The 18635-nt window shown below is 47.0% G+C and overlaps 1 protein-coding gene across 2 annotated transcripts in view; it reads right to left on the bottom strand.

Annotated features, from left to right (window-relative positions):
- The window catches only part of LOC138480740 (phosphatidylinositol 3,4,5-trisphosphate 5-phosphatase 2-like), a 767550-nt gene that overhangs the window by 696853 nt on the left and 52062 nt on the right, over positions 1-18635 (bottom strand). For both annotated transcript variants that reach the window (XM_069612470.1, XM_069612471.1), the window contains exon 2: positions 12622-12777. The gene's annotated coding sequence lies outside the window, so the exon portion shown is untranslated. The remainder of the gene's footprint in view (positions 1-12621; positions 12778-18635) is intronic.

Below are 18635 nucleotides of genomic sequence, written 5' to 3'. Positions count from 1 at the left end.
GCCCTTGAAGTGTGGAGGCTTCTTCCCCGGATAAAGTTTGAAAGTTCCCTCCGAGTGACCAAGAGGCTAATCTCTGGTGCCAAGCAACCTGGCAGCAGTGTCAGAGGCAAGATGTGCAATTGATTAACTCTGCCAATACTGCTAGGATCTTTCCTGCCAGTGAGAGTTATTGGAATGTTAACTTGGATTTGGTCCTTGTTCTCATAAAGAGCTGGAAAGACGCCCCCAGTCCCCTGACACGTGGCGTGGAAACAGTTAGCAATGGGTGGGAACACCTTCCCAGGACCGCTTCGCATTAGGCATGTTTCAAGCCTGGACCTATGAAATGCATGTGGAAAGGAACATCCTTACTTTTCACATGAAGCAAGCAAGATGGCCGCCAGCAGCTTTCTCTGCTTTACAGCTGAGCGCCCAGGCGGGTTTATATTTCCTGTCCTGCTCGCAGCAAATGTTTCCTCGTCTTACGTCATTGAGCACGCGCGGTGCCTCCTAGCAAAACAAGACCTGGCAAAGCCGATAGTGCTGGGCTTTAAATACTGGGGTAAAGCTACGGGGTTGGGTCAATTTGACCTAAAACATTTGACCTAATCACATTAGATATAATTTATTTGACCTTTTTTCGGTCTAAAATGCGTGGGGAGACCCTTGCAACTCCCCCCCCCACTTCCCCTCAACCTAATCTATACCCTTACCCACCCCATATCCATATATATGGTATCCGGTCATTGCATCTAAAACAAAGCATCAAACCATACCATTGAAAAAAAAAGCATCAGAAAAAAACATCGAATTCATTTTTTTTAAAACCATTAAAAAGGGGGGTTGAGGGGGAACCCCCATAAAAAAACAATACAAAAAAATGCATTCCATTTTTTTTTTTTAGATGCTTTGGTGTCAATTGTATGGTTTGTCGATGCTGTAACTGTTGATGCAATCACTAGGCACCATAATATATATATATATATATATATATATATATATATATATATATATATATATATATATATATATATATATATATATATATATATATATATATATATATATATATGTATATATATATATATATATATATATATATATATATGTATATATATATTTTATAAAGTTTGACCAAAAAAAGGTTAAAATAATTTGATCAAATGTTTTAGGTCAAATGTTTTTAGGTCAATTGTGCTAATACCAAGCTATGCCGGGTTTGCACCCTGGTGGTGGTGGTACGCAGATGCTTTGGGAGGTCTGGTCACACACATGTACCCAGAGGTTGAAGTGTAATATAAATCATTGGTATGCCATTGAACTTGTTCATTTATTTTTTAAAGTGTGTACCTTTAGTTCAAGGGCTCATGCAAAGCAAAACATCAAAAACAAAACAGGCACAGCTCATTTCCAAGTGATGGAAGGCCGAGACACGCATCCCGCACCCTACTGACCTCACTAGCGATCATGCTGTTCATTTGGTACATGTTATCTTTTATGTTGTATGTGTGTCAGCGCTCTGAGGCCTATGGGCGTGCTGCACTTATACATATTCCTGTAATAGCGCCTCGATGCACCTGGCCTGTGTGAGTGCTTCATAATTGCAAATAAATAAATATATGAACTAAACTAAACTGAACAAACACGTTTCTTTTATGTCTCAGAAGGATAGCTCAGGTGCAACACGCTTGCCTTGAAAGCAAAAAGAGGCGGAGCAACACAGGTTCGATCTCTGGGTCACAGGTTCGATCCCCGGGTCCGTGCCTAAAAACCTCTGGGTATTAAGCACGTTATAAATAACTATTTATAACGTTATGAGGAACGGGGCCTTTCTTATGCGTTTTGGGACATTTCAAACAGAAAACCTGCACTGTAGCACCAGTTACCTAGCAAATCTGTGTACAATTCCAAGTCAGGTCTAGTGAGTAACATAATAAAACACCCTTTTAAACATTTGTTTATGTCCAAGCCTCTTAGTTTCACATGCAAATAAAGGGTGTTTTTCATGTTGATAGTCAAATGGTCTTCAATGAGCTGGAAATTAGTGACAAATAAACTTCGTCCCTAACTGAGCTTGTTTCACAGTTTTGTATTATCTTGCATGCTGGGACTTATAGTTTTCCACTCAAGATGTGGAAAATAAAGCTACAATGATCTTCCTTTTGCTTAACGTGTTTCTGTAAAGATTTAGATGGTGTCATGTTGCTTTACCTTGCTATTTCTGTATTTTTCAAGTAAACACTACAAGAGGGTAGTATTGTAGGCCTTAATATCCAAAATGTAAATATGTGTGCCAAGTAAAGGTTGGAAGCTATGTGGTCAAGTTGCAGAGTGGTTTAAAATCCCTGCTTCACTGATTAGCCTAAGGGCGTGATCCTGGGCAAATCATTTGAACTCTCTCTGACTTAACAGTAAACCTGGATTCCTTATAAGTAATTAAGTCTACACTATTTTAAAAAAGGCACCCTTACAGAGCAGATTTAATGATTGAAGGGACAAAATGGTGTCCCCATGTGCTCTGCCGTTCGTGCCCCCCAAGGCTTTCACCTGGAATTGCCTCATTGTTGCACTGGCCCTCGGTCAATCCCGTATCACTTGAAATGACAGGTAGATCTACCGTCTCCCCTGCCAGTGAGTACACCAGAGATCCTAGCATAGTGGACTAACTGTGGTAGAACCAACACTGAATTCCTCACCCGTTGCTGCAAGTCACTGAAGTTGCTTGGGCAGGACAGTCCTTGTCCCTGTCCTTTAGTCCTTTTTCATATGCGTTCTGTATTGTTTTCTGCCCATGAGTCAATGTGGGACTCCTGGTATTGCAGCTCTTCCTATTTTTGGTTTGGTGTACAGACCCCTGGGATACCCTTATGGCACCCATGGGTGGGGGCACAACCCTGTGCCTCTGGTGTATGTTTCTGGGCACATGTGTGTGACCACAGAGCGGGGTATGGGCTGGTGGCAGCTCAATGCTGTATTTGACAGGTGCTCTGAGTATCCTCCATTTTGGGGATACCCAGGCCCTGCCATTGAAATCAGTTGATTGCTGATAGGAAACAAGATGGCCCCGGTGGCCTTCTGCTTTGTATTGCCTGTTATCTTGTTTTCCCAAAGTCCTGAGGTGGAGCAGGGCTTGGAGGAAACCTTTTGCATGTTTGGAGAGAGGGAAGGTTAGGTGCTGCGAATGAGGGGGCGGTATCAGTTTAGTTGTTTGTGTGAGTGAGAGAGGGACTGAAGATAGATCTTGGAGAAAGCGCAGGAGGAGGCTTAAAGAAGGAGTGGGAGAGTGAAAGGAGAGATTGGGAGGCAGCCGGAGGCAAGAGGGTGGAGGAGAGTAGAGGCATGAGTTGGAGGCAAATGGCAAGAAGGAAAGTTGAGCGGGGGGGTAGTGTGGGGAGGAGTGAGATCAGGAGGGAGCTGGAGAGGAGAAGGAAGAGGGAAAAAGAGAGAGAAGACAAAGAGATGGAGTGGGGGAGAGAGGGAGAAGAGGCAGACAAGAGTGAAGAAAAGGTTAAGAGACGGCTACCTGGAAGATGAGACGGCTACCTGGAAGGTGGCCTCTCCGCTGGGTGTACCTAATACGCATTTACTGTTGTTCTCTAAAATGTTGTAAACAAGGGTTTTTCTCCCCTCGCAGGTTTCTCAAACTTAGGTGGCCTCTCCGCTGGGTGTACCTAATACGCATTTACTGTTGTTCTCTAAAATGTTGTAAACTAGGGTTTTTCTCCCCTCGCAGGTTTCTCAAACTTAGGTGGCCTCTCCGCTGGGTGTACCGAATACGCATTTACTGTTGTTTTTCTGTTAAGTGGTAAACTTGGCCTTGCCGCTCACTTCCTGTCTTCGTGCTTTCAGATCGTCTGTCTTCCCCCCCACTCCCTCCTACTCCATGGTGCTCTATATCTCGCCTATCTTCTCTAACTGCTTCTCTATTGACTATCCTGCTCTCCTCACTAAATATGGTAGGAAAAAGTTTAAAAAGGACATCCTGGTCTCCAACCCAGGCCTCCCTATCGCTGACACCTACACTAGTGCCTGCTCCAAGGAAACTCTTACTGACATCCTCTTTTTTGTGCCTTCGCCTGACCTATGGACCCTTCATATGGTCTCTGTGCTCTCCCCTTTCTCTTCTTCTCCCATTAATGGTGGCACCCGTTGGGACGTCCTCTTGGCCTCCTTCCACTCCTCTAAGGCCATCATTAATGTCTACGCTAATGGGAGCGTCTTGGTCCAAGGCCCTCAGGCCAACCTTCACCTCTTTGATAGACGCTTCCCACGCCTCATCAACTTCATCTCCTCTCCTGATGTCCCCTCTTCTCTGTCCTCGGCTACCTTGCCTCCACCCTCTCACCCTGCCCTCTCTCTGGCTCCTTCTACTTCACCTCCACAGGGTGTACCTCTGATCTGCACCCCTCCCCGGAAGTCCTTCAAAGATGGCAACCTTCTCCACATTGCTACTCTTAACTCTCGCTCTGCCATCAAGCATTCCTCTGATATCTGTCGCCTTCTTGAGGAACTGGACCTTGACGTCCTCGGTCTCACTGAGACATGGTTCACGGCCAGCTCTGTCAATAGCTTTGACACACTCCTACCTGACGGTTACAAGATCCTCTCCGTGCCCAGGCCCAACCGTGCAGGGGGTGGGGGGTGGCCCTTATCTTCCCTGAGTGGATTCCTGCCACTGTCACTCCTACACAGACTTACTCCTCTTTTGAGTGTCTGGTCTGCCGACTCTCTCTCTCTCCTAGTCATTCCCTTACAGTGGCTACTATCTATCGGCCACCTGGTCAAATTTCCTCCTTCCTCTCTGAGTTGGCTGACCTCTCCTCCTCACTCCTGGCCTCAACCACTCAACTCCTCTTCCTTGGTGACTTCAACATCCACCTGGATGCCTCCTGTCCCCCCTCTGGACTCTTTCGTGACCTCTGCGACTCTCTCTCACTCTCTATTCTCCCGTCAGGGCCTACCCATTCTGCAGGGCACACCCTTGATGCTCTGATCTCTTCTGACCTTCCCCTCTCCGTTCCTCTCTCCACTCCTCTCTCCTGGAGTGATCACTTTCTCCTATCCTCCCACCTCACCCTCCCTACCCCACAGGCAAAGCCACCTTCATCACTGCCACCCACCTTCTCGGTCATCCGACCCATGAAGCGCGTGTCAATTGAGGCTTTTGCTGCCACCTTCTTGCCCCCCCTCCCCCTTCGGCTGACTCCCACCCTGACACAGCCCTCTCCACACTCCACTCTGCTATATCTGATAGTCTTGATATCCTTGCCCCTGTCATGAGAATCCGCCTGAAGCCCAAAGCCAAATGCAACTCCTGGTATGACTCGGATCTCGTCACCCTAAAACGCAAGTGCAGGGTTGCAGAGAGGAAATGGCGTGCTTCTTGTACATCCTCTGACAAACTGGCCTGCCGCCTGCTCCAAAGGCAATACCGCCTCTCCGTTCTCACCAAGAAGAGAGCCCTTATCCAAGCCTGCATCTCTGCTGCATCTAACAACTCGGCCGAACTCTTTAAAATCTGCAAGGAGCTTGCCAACCCTGCTGCAGTCTCTACCTCTCCTGTCCAGTCCCAGGCCCTCTGCACTGCACTGGCCTCTCACTTCATCTCTAAAACTCAGGACATCCTGTCCACACTCTCCTCCTATCACCTCCCTCCATCGCTTCCTGGCTCTTCCTCTGGCCCTTCTGCAGCCTCCCCTCCTCCCTCCTTCTCTGCCTTTCCCCTTTTTTATGCTGACGAGGTTTCCAGACAAGTCCGATCTATGAAAGTCTCGTCTAAACTGGTTTACCCCTGATATGATAATATGATATGATAAGGCATTTGTAACGCGCCTACACACAAGTGTTTCAAGGCGCGACGAGGCAGGGGGGGGAACAAGGGGAGACAGACAACGATCTTACTGGGCCAGGTGTCATTCAGATCGCGCAAGTGCAAGGGTAGAGGGGAAGGGAAAAGTGCATGGGGGAAAGGGAGAGGGGAAAGTGCAGTACAGGGTTATTAGCATACAGCATACAGGATAAATAACAAGGGCCAGCTGGTGGCAAGTGCGAGGTAAGTGCAGACAAGTGCTGGGAAGGGGGGCTGTATGGATACAGACACAGTCCCGTAGTGCAGGGGTTGCCGTGGAGGCAGTGCAGGGGAGAGTGGCTGGGCCGAGAACGGTGAATGGCCCAGTTGCAGATTCAGTGCAGTTTCAGTAGTATTAGCAGGGGAGAGGGGGAGAGGGGGAGAGAAAGCGGAGGCAAAGAGGAAGGTTTTGAGGTGCTTCCGGAACCGGAGGTGGTTCTCCTCAAGTTTCAGGGAGGTAGGAAGGCTGTTCCAGAGGGAAGCCCCTGCAGTGGAAAGAGATCTGCCCCCAACTCGTTGTTTGGAGAAGCGGCTGACCCTGAGGGAGTTGGAGGCGGATGAGCGAAGAGCTCGAGAAGGAAGATATTTAGGAAGAGAGAGTTGAAGGTATTTTGGCCCAAGGCCCCAGACGGCCTTGTGGACAATGCAGAGGGTTTTGAACTTGACCCTCGCAGTCACTGGGAGCCAGTGTAGTGATTTCAGTCATGGAGAGATACGGTCTCTGGGCTTGAGGCCAAGGACAAGTCTTGCAGTCCTGTTCTGGATGAGTTGCAAAGGGCGGAGAGTAGAGGCGGGCAGATTAAGATAGAGGCTGTTACAGTAGTCCAGCTTAGAGAGAACCAGGGCTCTAGAGACAGTGAGCTTCTGGGGGAAGGAGAGGAAAGGAAGGATACCTCTGAGGAGGTGTAGCTGGTAGTGTGACTTCTTAGATACGTCGGATATGTGAGGAGAGAAGGAGAGTATGGAGTCGAAGATGACCCCAAGGTTTTTTGCCTTGCAGGTAGGAGCAGGAAGAGGGCCAAGGGAGGCAGGCCAGAGAGCTGCAGGGAAGGAGGGAGTGGGAGTGCCGATGAGTAGAATCTCAGTCTTACTGGCATTAAGACAGAGGTCGTTGGCGGCAAACCATTCCTGGATAGCAGAAAGACAGTCAGAGATGAGGGAAGGAGAAGAGGAGGCCGAGGGTAGCCTGAAAATGAGCTGGGTATCATCCGCATATCACTGAAAGTAGGGGCAGAGAGCGGCTGGGGTCCTTCCTCTCTGACATCTTCTCTACCTGTGGTGTCCCCCAGGGATCTAATCTCTCTCCCTGATTGTTCAACCAGTATCTGGCACTCCTTGCCCACCGCATCGCCACTCTCTGCCCCAACTTTCAGTGCTATGCCGACGATACCCAGCTCATTTTCAGGCTACCCTCGGCCTCCTCCTCTCCTTCCCTCATCTCCGACTGTATTTCTGCTATCCAGGAATGGTTTGCCGCCAATGACATCTGCCTTAATGCCAGTAAGACTGAGATTCTACTCATCGGCACACCCACTCCCTCCTTCCCTGCAGCGCTCTGGCCAGCCTCTCTTGGCCCGCTTCCTGCTCCTACTTGCAAGGCAAAAAACCTCGGGGTCATCTTCGACTCCACACTCTCCATCTCTCCTCATATATCTGACGTCTCTAAGAAGTCACACTACCAGCTGCACCTCCTCAGAGGTATTCTTCCCTTCCTCTCCTTCCCCCAGAAGCTCCCGGTCTCCAGAGCCCTGGTTCTCTCGAAGCTGGACTACTGTAAAAGCCTCTATCTTAATCTGCCTGCCTCCACTCTCCGCCCTCTGCAACTCATCCAGAACAGGACTGGGAGACTTGTCCTTGGCCTCAAGCCCAGGGACCGTATCTCTCCTGGACTGAAATCTCTACACTGGCTCCCTGTGGCTGCGAGGATTAAGTTCAAAACCCTTTGCATTGTCCACAAGGCCTTCTGGGGCCTGGGGCCTAAATACCTTCAACTCTCTCTTCCTAAATATCTTCCTTCCCGAGCCCTTCGCTCATCTGTCTCCAACTCCCTCAGGGTCAGCCACTTCTCGAAGCAACGAGCTGGGGGTAGATCTCTCTCTGCGGCAGGGGCTTCCCTCTGGAACAGCCTTCTTGCCTCCCTGAAACTTGAGGAGAACCATCTTCGGATCCGGAAGCACCTCAAAACCTTCCTCTTTGCTTCTGCTTTCTCTCTCCCTCTCCCCTGCTAAATCCTTCATTGAAACTGCACTGAACCTGCACCTGGGCCACTCTCACCGACCTCGGTCCTTGGCCCAGCCACTCTAAACTTTCACTGCATCCCTGGCAACCCCTGCACTGCGGGACTGTCTCTGCATCCCTACAGCCACCCCCCTCCCAGCACTTTTCTGCACTTACCTTGCACTTGCCACCAGCTGGCCCTATTTATTTATTTATTTTTTATTCTACTTACCCTGTTCAGCACTTCCCCCTCTCCCTTTCCCCTTGCACTTTTTCCCTTCCCCCTACCCCGCACTTGCGCGATCTGAATGACACCTGGCCTAGTAGGATCGCTGCCTGCCTTTCCCCCTTGTTCTCCCCTCCCTGCCTCGTTGCGCCTTGAAACACTTGTGTATAGGCGCGTTACAAATGCCTTATCATATCATATCATATCATGATGGACACCAGGGCAATCAGACTACCAAACCAGGCCATGAAGGAAGACCCTAAGGGAGTAGGATAGAGAAGGCTACGACCTTTACACCTCCCTAGACCATAGGGGGCACTTGGCTTAGTGAATCAGTATGGCAAGAACACCTTTTGGAGTAGGCAGTCTGAGAGGTGGAATACCCCACCCCCTACAGGGACAAGGAAAATGATACAGAGACAACTCCTAGACCTGAACCCTAAATTGGTTGGTTTTGTACATATTTTTATGAGAAAAGTGGAAAGCTTATTCATTTTGCCACATGACATATTGACAACCTTTTCTTAGAGGTGACACTTGTTTATAATAGAATGCGTGAATAGTTAGGTCTTTGCATTATGTGCTTTGGAGATGGTTATTTGCACAGTGGCAATATAGAGCAGTGGTCTACAATGTCTGTCGCTCCAGATCTTTTGAACTACAACTCCCATCAGCCCTAACCAGCATAGTCCATGGTGAAGGATCACAAACATCTGGAGAGCCACAGGCTGAAGACCCAGAGTTTAGGTTGTCCCAAGGTCTTTGAATGTATGGGTACTGAGCTGGGCAGGTGCTCCACCCTCTTGTTTATTTGCAGACACCTTAGATGGGTTATGGATTGTATGCTTGACTGGTCATCTCAGAAGATTGAGGGAGTAGCAATTGAAACAAGTGTTAGCATAGCCAATAGTTTTGACTGCTATATAGACATTAGCACCATGTTTCCAGGGACACCATTTACTAGCTGTTGTATTTCTCAGGGTTTTGGAAGGCAGGATACTAGCATTAGACAGAGCATGAGAACACCAAGGCCTAACAGTGTGCAGGCAGTAGCAGGGTGTTGGGAATAAAAGAACATCCCTCCAATATTCCTTAATCATTTATTCCAGAGATCAGTAGCTGGCAGCTCACAAGATGGAGGACTGGGCTGTAACCCAGGCCAAGATGGTGCTTTGCCACAGTAACATTCTACAATGGAATGTTTAGGACAGTTTGGAGGTGAACACCTTTTCCAACTGCCTTTCATCAGTCAAGTGTGAACAGTCAGCTTTTGTGTCAGCCCCTTTGAGGCCTATCTTTGAACTGAGTCCAGGACAAGATTTAGAAAAAAACAGGAAGAGCAGTTTCAGCAACAACTTACTGGTGGGAGCGCTGCGATTTGAGAGCAAAAGCTCATTAACAATTACATATTTGTTTTTGATTACTAGACTGCGTAGTGGGCTAAAGATGGTGAATTTCATTTAATAAAGTAACCACAAATTAATAGGTGAAGATGAAGTGAGGCATGACACGTGATATGATATTTTATTTGTATCACGCTCGTACACAAGTGTTTCAGAGCGCGACTAGGCAAGGGAGGGGAACAGGGGAGAACCCAACACAACAACACAACGGTCTTACTAGGCCCAGTGAAATTGACAACGCGCAAGTGCATGGGAGAGGGGGAGGGGAAAGTACAGAGCAGAGGAGGAGAGCAGATAAATAATAATAAATAAAAATAAATAGAAAATGGAGGCAATAAACAGTGGTAGTGAAGCCAGCAAGTGGCAAGTGCTGTGTTTACGGCAGCAGGCTGGGTAAGTCTGATAAGTGAAGAAAAAGAAGAAAAATGGGGGGGCTGTATGGGTACAGGTACAGTCCCCAGTGCAATGAGTGGCCAGGAGGCAGTGCAGGAGGGTGGCAGGGTGAGCAGGTACCTGGGCCCAGGGGACAGAGGGTGGCCAGGGAGCAGATCAGCAGGGGGAGGGGGAGCGAAGGCAGAAGCAAAGAGGAAGGTCTTGAGGTTCTTCCGGAACTCGGAGATGGTTCTCCTCAAGTTTTCGATTGGCAGGGGGATCTGTTCCAGAGGGAGGCCCCAGCCCAGCTTGTTTCTTTGAAAAACAATTGACCCTGAGGGAGTTAGAGGTAGAGAAACAAAGAGCTCAAGAGGGGAGGTATTTGCGGAGGGATAGCTGAAGGTATTTTGGACCCAGGCCCCAGAAAGCCTTGTGGACAATGCAGAGGGTTTTGAATGTAATCCTTGCATCCACTGAGAGCCAATGGAGAGATTTCAGAGCTGGAGAGATGCGATCCCAGGGCTTGAGGCCAAGGACAAGTCTCGCAGTCCTATTCTGGAAAGTTGCAGGGATCAGATAGTAGAGGCAGGTAGATTTAGAAAGAGGCTGTTACAATAGTCCAACCTAGAGAGAATCAGTTCTTGGGAGACAGTGAGCTTCTGAGGGAAGGAGAGGAAAGCAAAGTACCTCTGAGGAGCTGCAGTAGGAAGTTTGACTTTTTAGAGACCTCAGAGATATGGGCGGAGAAGGAAAGTGTGGAGTCAAAGATGACCCCGAGGTTCTTAGCCTCGCAGGGAGGGGTAGGAGGAGGGTCACGGGAGGCCGGCCAGAGGTTGAAGGAGAAGGATGGAGATGGTGTGCCGATGAGGAGGATCTCTGTCTTGCTGGCATTCAGACAAAGATCATTGGCGGCACACCAATCTTGAATGGCAGTTAGGCAGTCAGAGATGAGAGAGGGAGAGGAGGTGGCCGAGGGCAGCCGGAAAATGAGTTGAGTATCATCAGCGTAGCGCTGGAAATTTGAGCAGAAAATGGCAATGCAGTGGGTGAGAGTTGCCAGGTATTTGTTGAAGAGCCAGGGTGAGAGGTTAGACCCCTGGGGCACCCCACAGGTAGAAAGGAAGATAGATGATAGGAAGGACCCCAGTTGGACCTGGGAGGGTCGATCAGAGAGGAAAGAGGTCAGCCAGGCCAGAGCCTGATCAGTGGTGCCCAGGTTATCACGGAGACGGTTGAGCAGGATGGTGTGATTGACCGTGTCGAAGGCAGAAGAGAGATCAAGAAGGATGAGGACAGAGGGAATGTTAGAGTCAAGGTTGGAGAGCAGATCTTCACGGATGTTCAGGAGAGCAGTTTCCGTGCTTCTGGCCACTCTGAAGCCAGACTGGTGGTCATGGAGACAGCCAACAGAATCTGAATGAAGGTTAAGCTGAGAGATGGCCAGCTTTCCCAGGAGTTTGCCCAGAAAGGGGGTAATGGAAATTGGGCAATAGTTAGCCGGACAGGAAGGATCAGCTGTGGGTTTCTCGAGAAGAGGATGTACAAGGGAGTGCTTCAGAGAGAAGGTGAAGGATCCAGAGGTAAAGGAGTGGTTGCAAAAATCGGCAAGGGCTGGATCGAGGGTGTCAATGTGGTCCTTGATGGTTTTAGTGGAACAGGGATGAACCTGTTTTGACAAGGCTTTCAAAGATCGGACTTGTTTAGCGGCCTCGTCAGGGGATTAAATAGGAAAGGAAGAGAAGGACAGTGGGTGGGGGGCGGTTAAAGGGGGGTGTGCAAGCACAGACTGAGAGGGGAAGGGAGGGGCAGGGGGGGAGAGGGTGGACAAAATGTCCTGGGTTTTTGAGATAAAGTGCGAGGCAAGGGTATTGCAGAGAGCCTGGAAGGCAAGAGGAGAGGTGGAGACTGCTGAATGGTTGGCAAGCTCCTTGCAGATTTTAAAGAGTTTGGCCGAGTTGTTAGATGCCGCAGAGACACAGGCTTGAATGTGGGCTCTCTTCTTAGTGCGGACAGAGAGTCGGTATTGCCTTTGGAGCAGGCGACAGGCCAGTTTGTCAGAGGATGAACAAGAAGCCCTCCATTTCCTCTCAGCTGCCCTACACCTCAGTTTAAGTGTAGCTAGGTCGGAGTCATACCAGGAATTGCACTTGGCTTTGGACTTCAAGCGAATCCTCATGACATGGACAAGAGCATCGAGAGTATCAGAGATAGAAGAGTAGAGAAGAGACAAGGTTTTGTCGGGGTGTGACTCAGCCAGAGGAGGAGGAGGGGGATATACTGATTTAATTTCTGAATACAGGTTAGCGCTGTCTGAAACTTTCGAAAAGCATTTAAATTTAAAACTGTTTATTTGGTACAGTTATCATATCCCCTAGCAGCGCGCATATGAAAGTGTTACAGGGAAGTAGTCGGTTCCCATGAGAAACATTTAGCCGGCTAACTTTAGGTTACTGAAACTGAAAGCTAACCTTTCTGAAGCTAGGCGCGTTCGCCACTAAATGGTGCATAGCCTACGTGGCTCACAAAGGAACGTTAGACAATAGACTCAGAAGAAAATAATATTGATTAACACTTACCTTATCATCTGAGGAAGGTGTGATCCTGCAGATTTAATAAACTCCATGTTTTTGTTGCGTCTAACTCTTTTTGAGCTTGTTGCTCTTCATTAGACTCCGGCGGCCATTTTGTTTGGCACTAGGGTAGTTGTCTTTTAGTTCCTATTTCCAGTAGTTCTAGAAAAGAAGATGTCAAAAGAAAGCATTTAATGATAAATAGACTTAAAAACATTTGTCTGAACAATCTTTGAATAACAGGCTCATAAAGACTTTCCATAAAATGGAAGGATTTGTGTGTTGTAAAGTGTGAGAAGATCCAAGATTGAATTTAAGACTTGCAGAGATAAGAGAACAGTCTGATCAAGAGAAAAAGGAAGGTTATGTTTTTGCTTGAGCAAGAGTAAAATAGTCAAGTATTTATCTTCAAAGAAAGTTGGACAGAAAGAGATAAGAAACGTGTTTTATAACTGGAATTCAAAGCAAACAACGTGCACCATGCATTTCTGCAGCTGAATAAAATCCTCTAAGCTTTTGCAGAGGATACACAGGTAATTTAGGAAGCGAAGGAAGGGTGGGTTGGTGTAAAAGGGCTCTTGGAATAACACTTTTTAATTATTGAGCAGGGAGCCCAGCAGAGCAGCAAGAAGAGCTCCTGTGTCTTTTGTTATTTTCTCCAATTCCCCTTTCCCCTCAGGATAACCTGAGTCTTGCTGGCAATAATAAAATGAGTAGGACACAGAGCGGTCTGTGAAGGAGTATGGGGTTCAGCAGCTTCCGTGGTGGAATAATGCAGAAGCTCCGGACTGTATAAACACTTGCAGGATCTCCTTATACGCGGTTTCCAGGTACTCACAGCTATTTGCCAGCAGTTTTTGTTGTATGTCGACATGGGGGAAAGCAATAAGACAGCCGCAAAGGAAAGCAGTAGATAACACGATGAGGGGAATATGGTTGCACTGCTTGGCAATGGTTTGAGCACCTGAGAGGATGATTGAAACCCCTGGCAGGAAGGTGGGTAGCTGTGCATACAATAGCAATACTCGCTACATGATAGTACCTGTTCATACAATAGCAATAATTGCTACATGATAATACCAGCCACCATGTGATGCAAGAACCAGAACATAGCATGGCAATACCTCGCATATGATACTGGCACCTGGATGTATGGTGGTAATATCTTGAAAGTTATATGAGCACATGGTTTGTCTATGCTTTGCCGAAGGCCTCGCACCATTCATAACCTCACTGATCAATTCCTCCTTTGCGTCAGGCATTGTGTCAGCTAACCTAAAAGATGCCTGGGTACTACCGCTTCTAAAAAAGCCCATGCTAGAGCCAGACATCCCCACCGATTACCAGCCCTTTACAACGGTAACTTTCCTGCCTAAAAATACTGGACAGAACAGCATATCTACAAATCCAACTGCACCTCGAACCCCACAACCTTCTAGGCCTTCGCCAATTTGGCTTCAGACCAGCCCACGGCACTGAATCAGCCCTTCCTGATCTGGAAATTCAACTCGACGTATCCAAAGACGCTGGAAAACTACCCCTCGTCCTCCCACTGGATCTCTCAGCCGCCTTTGATTTGGTGGATCACTAAATACTCTGCCAGCACCTCCACTCGTCAGCTCATTTCTCTCCCGAGGCTACTACCTGGATATCCTCCTTCCTCTCCAACCGTACTATGTGAGTCTTTGCCCCCTCCATCTTTGCTTCTCCTACCACTGTTACTTGCGGCATCCCCCAAGGTTAATGCATGTCTCCTACATTATAGAACATTTTTACCAAACCGCTCTTTGATCTATGCGACGTGGAAGGAATCTCCTACACACATTATGCTGACGATACTCAGCTACTCCTTCCCATAACAGGCATAACCCCACCGACGCTGATGCACTGTCTTCAGTTTACCAAACTCTCCAAGCGACTCACATGCTCTACCTCAACGATGAGAAAATCGACCTGCTCTTGATTGGCTCTCAAGCCCTTCTAAACAAACTAGACTCGGCATACAAATCCTTCAACATTGATGGTATCACCATCCAAGTCTCCAGCAATGTCAAAACCCTTGGGGTGTATCTTGACAGCACTCTCTCACTCTCCAGGCAAGTCAATGCCATTGCCTCTTCAGCAACGTACACCACAAAACATATGTATGCCTGTAGAGCACTCCTCTCTACAGAACGTATCTCACTATTGCAAGAGCCCTGATAGGCTCCAGGCTGGATTACTGCAACACCCTCTTTGCAGGCACCTCAACTGGTAACATCAACAAACTTCAAATTATAAAAGTATACAAAATAATGCTTTAAGGGCCGCCCTGAACATAGCAAAAAAAGAGCATATCTCCCAAGCTAGAAGAGATGCACATTGGCTGCAAATCCGAGAGTGTATCCACTTCAAAACACGAGCCATAACCCATAAATGCATGACAAACTCCGCTCCAAGATACCTTGCGGCCAAATTCACCAAAGCCCCCGCCACCAGACTCACACAATCATCCTACACGAATCACGTCATGACCCCCAGATTTCGACTGAAAAGAGCAGGCGGGGCCAGTTTCCCGGCAATCGCCGCCAAGAATTGGAAAGCATTACCACCAGCCTTGACACTGGGACACTCCTACTGGGCTTTCCGTAAGCAGCTTAAAACAATACTCTTTTCCGAAGAAACCTAAAGAGCCAGACCCTTCCCACTCACCTAGCATGACCTATATCGCGCCATAATGCTATTCAGAAATATGTTAAGCTACCAAATGTCTGTAACCAGCGCCTTGATGCCTGAGGGCTTAGTGCGCTATACAAATGTAAAAATGAATAAATAAACAAATACGTTTTTTAAAATGATTTCTCTCATAATGTAAGCCCCATTGACTGACTCTAGATTTCTCTGGTAATCTAAGCCCCATTGATTCACTTTAGGCGACTCCCCCACTAGTAAAACGTGTATTTGAATCCACTGCAAGGTCCAGCTGACATGGGGGTGTATAAAAAGGAACCTAAAAAATGTGCTAAAAGGATAACACAGAAGTTTCTCCCTCACAGAAAATCACAGCGTGAAACACTAGATAAGCACATCTGATAGAAAATATCCATCAAGCAGCAAACTCCACCAAGGGCTGGTTCAGGATTTTAAAAACACGTCCATGTGAAATGGCCAGTCTTAAATATCAGAATTTCACCTACATTTGGGCTCCCGTACAATATGTGATTTACCTAGAATCGGGAACTTTGATTTCACTTTGATATAACATGGAGGATTAGAATTAAGGCCCTACTTAGAATTAAGGCCCTCCTGTCCCCTAGCCAAACGTTGTCCAGTAAAACATATTTCCTACATTATGTGTCAGCTACACCTGCTAAGTCACATCTGCAATACAAAACTGCACCTTCCCGCCGCAGCACATCGACTAGGCTGCATCCTACAATGCTCTTGTTGGTTTTGTTGAACCCTAGAGCTCAAGAGTTTTTCAGTCCTTCGATCTCTGGATGTATCTGGAAAACAGTTTGCTGGCGACGCCTATTTTCAGGTGAAGGTACGGATGATCCCACCCTGCGGCTGCTCCACTATTGTCCTGTCTGCCGCATCGCCAAGCATGAATCAAGTACGGGCATCCCATGTGGCATGGAGATACTGGTAGCCGTTCCGATGGACCCATCAGTGCTGCCGATTCCTTGCTCATACCGACAAATGACATACAGGTCACAGATGTTGCAACTTGGATGGTCCATTTGATCAAGACATTAATTTCAGCTAGACGTTATGCAGATGCCAAATGTGTACATTAATTAAGGGTGTACCGAAATTCAGCTTACAGTAAGTATTCGGCCGAATTCCGGCTGAAAATGAGATATTCAGCTTTGGCCGAATACGTAATTAAATATCACTCAAAGCCGAATAGTTTTCCCTACAAAATACATGAAGTACTGCTTTGACTGCAGTGCCTGGAATCATTCAGGCATGTCATGTTTATCCTTTAAAAAGATCATTAAACAAATGCTGCTGTCCCTTTTTTGATTGAGTAGAGACAGAGCAGAGGAGTGAAAGTGCAAACAAAGTCCCTTCCCTTCATGTGCTGGACAGACATACTTTCATCTGGCGGTTTGCTGGGGAGTGGGGAGCTGAAGCAAAACTCTCAATATTTTGAATGTATCTCTAGTCTCCTGTATTTTGCAGTTGAAAACCATTGGGCTTTAGCAATAGTTTATGAGGGCGCTATTGGGAAATGGTATTTTCGTTAGGCGCTTATTGATTTGTTGATGACCTTTGTCAGAAATCTGAAAGTAAGCTACAGGTTTCAATCCCACACATTTTTAATCAAAATAATACAATTAAGTGGATCAATATAGCTGTTGCAGGGATCACAGTAAGTTCAAAGCCCTGAGTAAAATAGCTCAGGGAGTTGTGTGCCAGCAGCAAAGAACTGTATTCAGCTTGCAAGCCAAGGTTATAAAGCAAGTAAGATGGCTCAGTGGGAAGTGTGCCTGCAGCAGAAATGTGCTTGCAATATCGAAATATAGGTTACAACTCCTGCCCTGCAACTTTCTCAAGTTGCCAAAATGAGTCCCTTTGAATTGAGTATAAGCGACAGAAGTTACTAATGAATGTGGCTATATTTTGTACCCAAAATGCCCCAGTCTGTGTCAGCCGAAATATTCCTCCCATCATTAAAGAGTTTAAAAAGTAGGATATTTGTGTAATAAATGCAAGGAGATCCAAGTTTACAATTTGAAACCATTGGACCAAATGAAGCAAATAAGTAAAATGTACATACACACGTCAGTTAAAGATCTGAAAATCAGCAATGTCCCTTCCCTGTGGGATCAGCCGGGAACCATGGAGGACTCAGCATTCCCTGTATATTTTTGTCTGGTGGCTTTTACCATGCCCCAAAATACCACAAACATACCCCACCAGAAAAAGAAAGAAAAATACCATTTTATAATGAAAAGACATTTTTCAAATGCCTCATCCCCACTCAGTACCACAGTAGAACGCATGGCTCTAGCATCCCAAAGGTATGTAATCAGTAGCACTTCAGCAATCAGTAGGGTGCTTATTGAGGTAATCACTCCTTCTGTGTGTCAGTGCCTTGCGGGAGCCACTAACCTAAAGGTGGGCCCATCCCAGTCTCCGCTCACAGTGATTGCATGCATGCATGCTATACTTTTTGGGCTAGTCTTAGTTACTTGGGCCCTGCCCACAAGCGACCCCCTATCAATCCACAAAAATACAAACTGTGCTGTTATTGAACAGTTTCTTTTCTGATAAGGTATTCCGCTCAAGGTTTACGCAAACATCTTCCGTAGACAACTCAGCAAGGAAATGCAATAAATAATGGATGCGCATATTCTAAAGTGTGTTTTTAATTTACAACGTGTTTTTGTTGTCTACATACATTTATTTATTAAAAAGGCCATGATTCGGCTCTGTATTTGGCCCCGGCCGAACACTTGTCCAACTATTCGGAATTCGGCCGAATATGTAAGTCTTCTACTCACTGCACCCCTAACATCAATCAGCTCCAACTCTCCCTATGCACCTCCTCTTTACAAACAGGTCCTGCATAAACAGTGGATAACATAACATAACATAAAGCAGCACAACTTCTCACAACGGCCAGACCTAAAGACAACATAAAACAGTCTAACAACTCCACTAGTCAGTTGTAATCCGGTGATCTCCACCTTCAACACAGGGTTATACCCAACACAGGCAGTTACGCCCATGCAAAAAGCTTATGAAATATTATGCATCTAGAAAACACAGCTCAACATCTGGCAACATCTGGCTGTCCCATGATGGAAACGCGATCTATAAAACAGAGCCTTTTTGGTTATCTCAGCAGGGGGGCTCCTCCCATGGAAGGCCCTACTACTGAATTATCACTTTGATCAATTTATTTATGTATTGGTGATTTCTGAGGCACCACGCACCCGGTCTGACAGAAATATGTTGGTAACACTCCAATTTAGTAAGGCCTTCTCCTTCCTGGCTGCTCTACCACATAATGGGCCTCATCACGAGTT

The sequence above is a fragment of the Ambystoma mexicanum genome, chromosome 5p (assembly GCF_040938575.1).
Source record: "Ambystoma mexicanum isolate Mex_15411 chromosome 5p, UKY_AmexF1_1, whole genome shotgun sequence".
Lineage (NCBI taxonomy): Eukaryota > Metazoa > Chordata > Amphibia > Caudata > Ambystomatidae > Ambystoma > Ambystoma mexicanum.
Note: the sequence above shows the minus strand (reverse complement) of the source record. Positions and strands in the feature narration are given on the sequence as shown.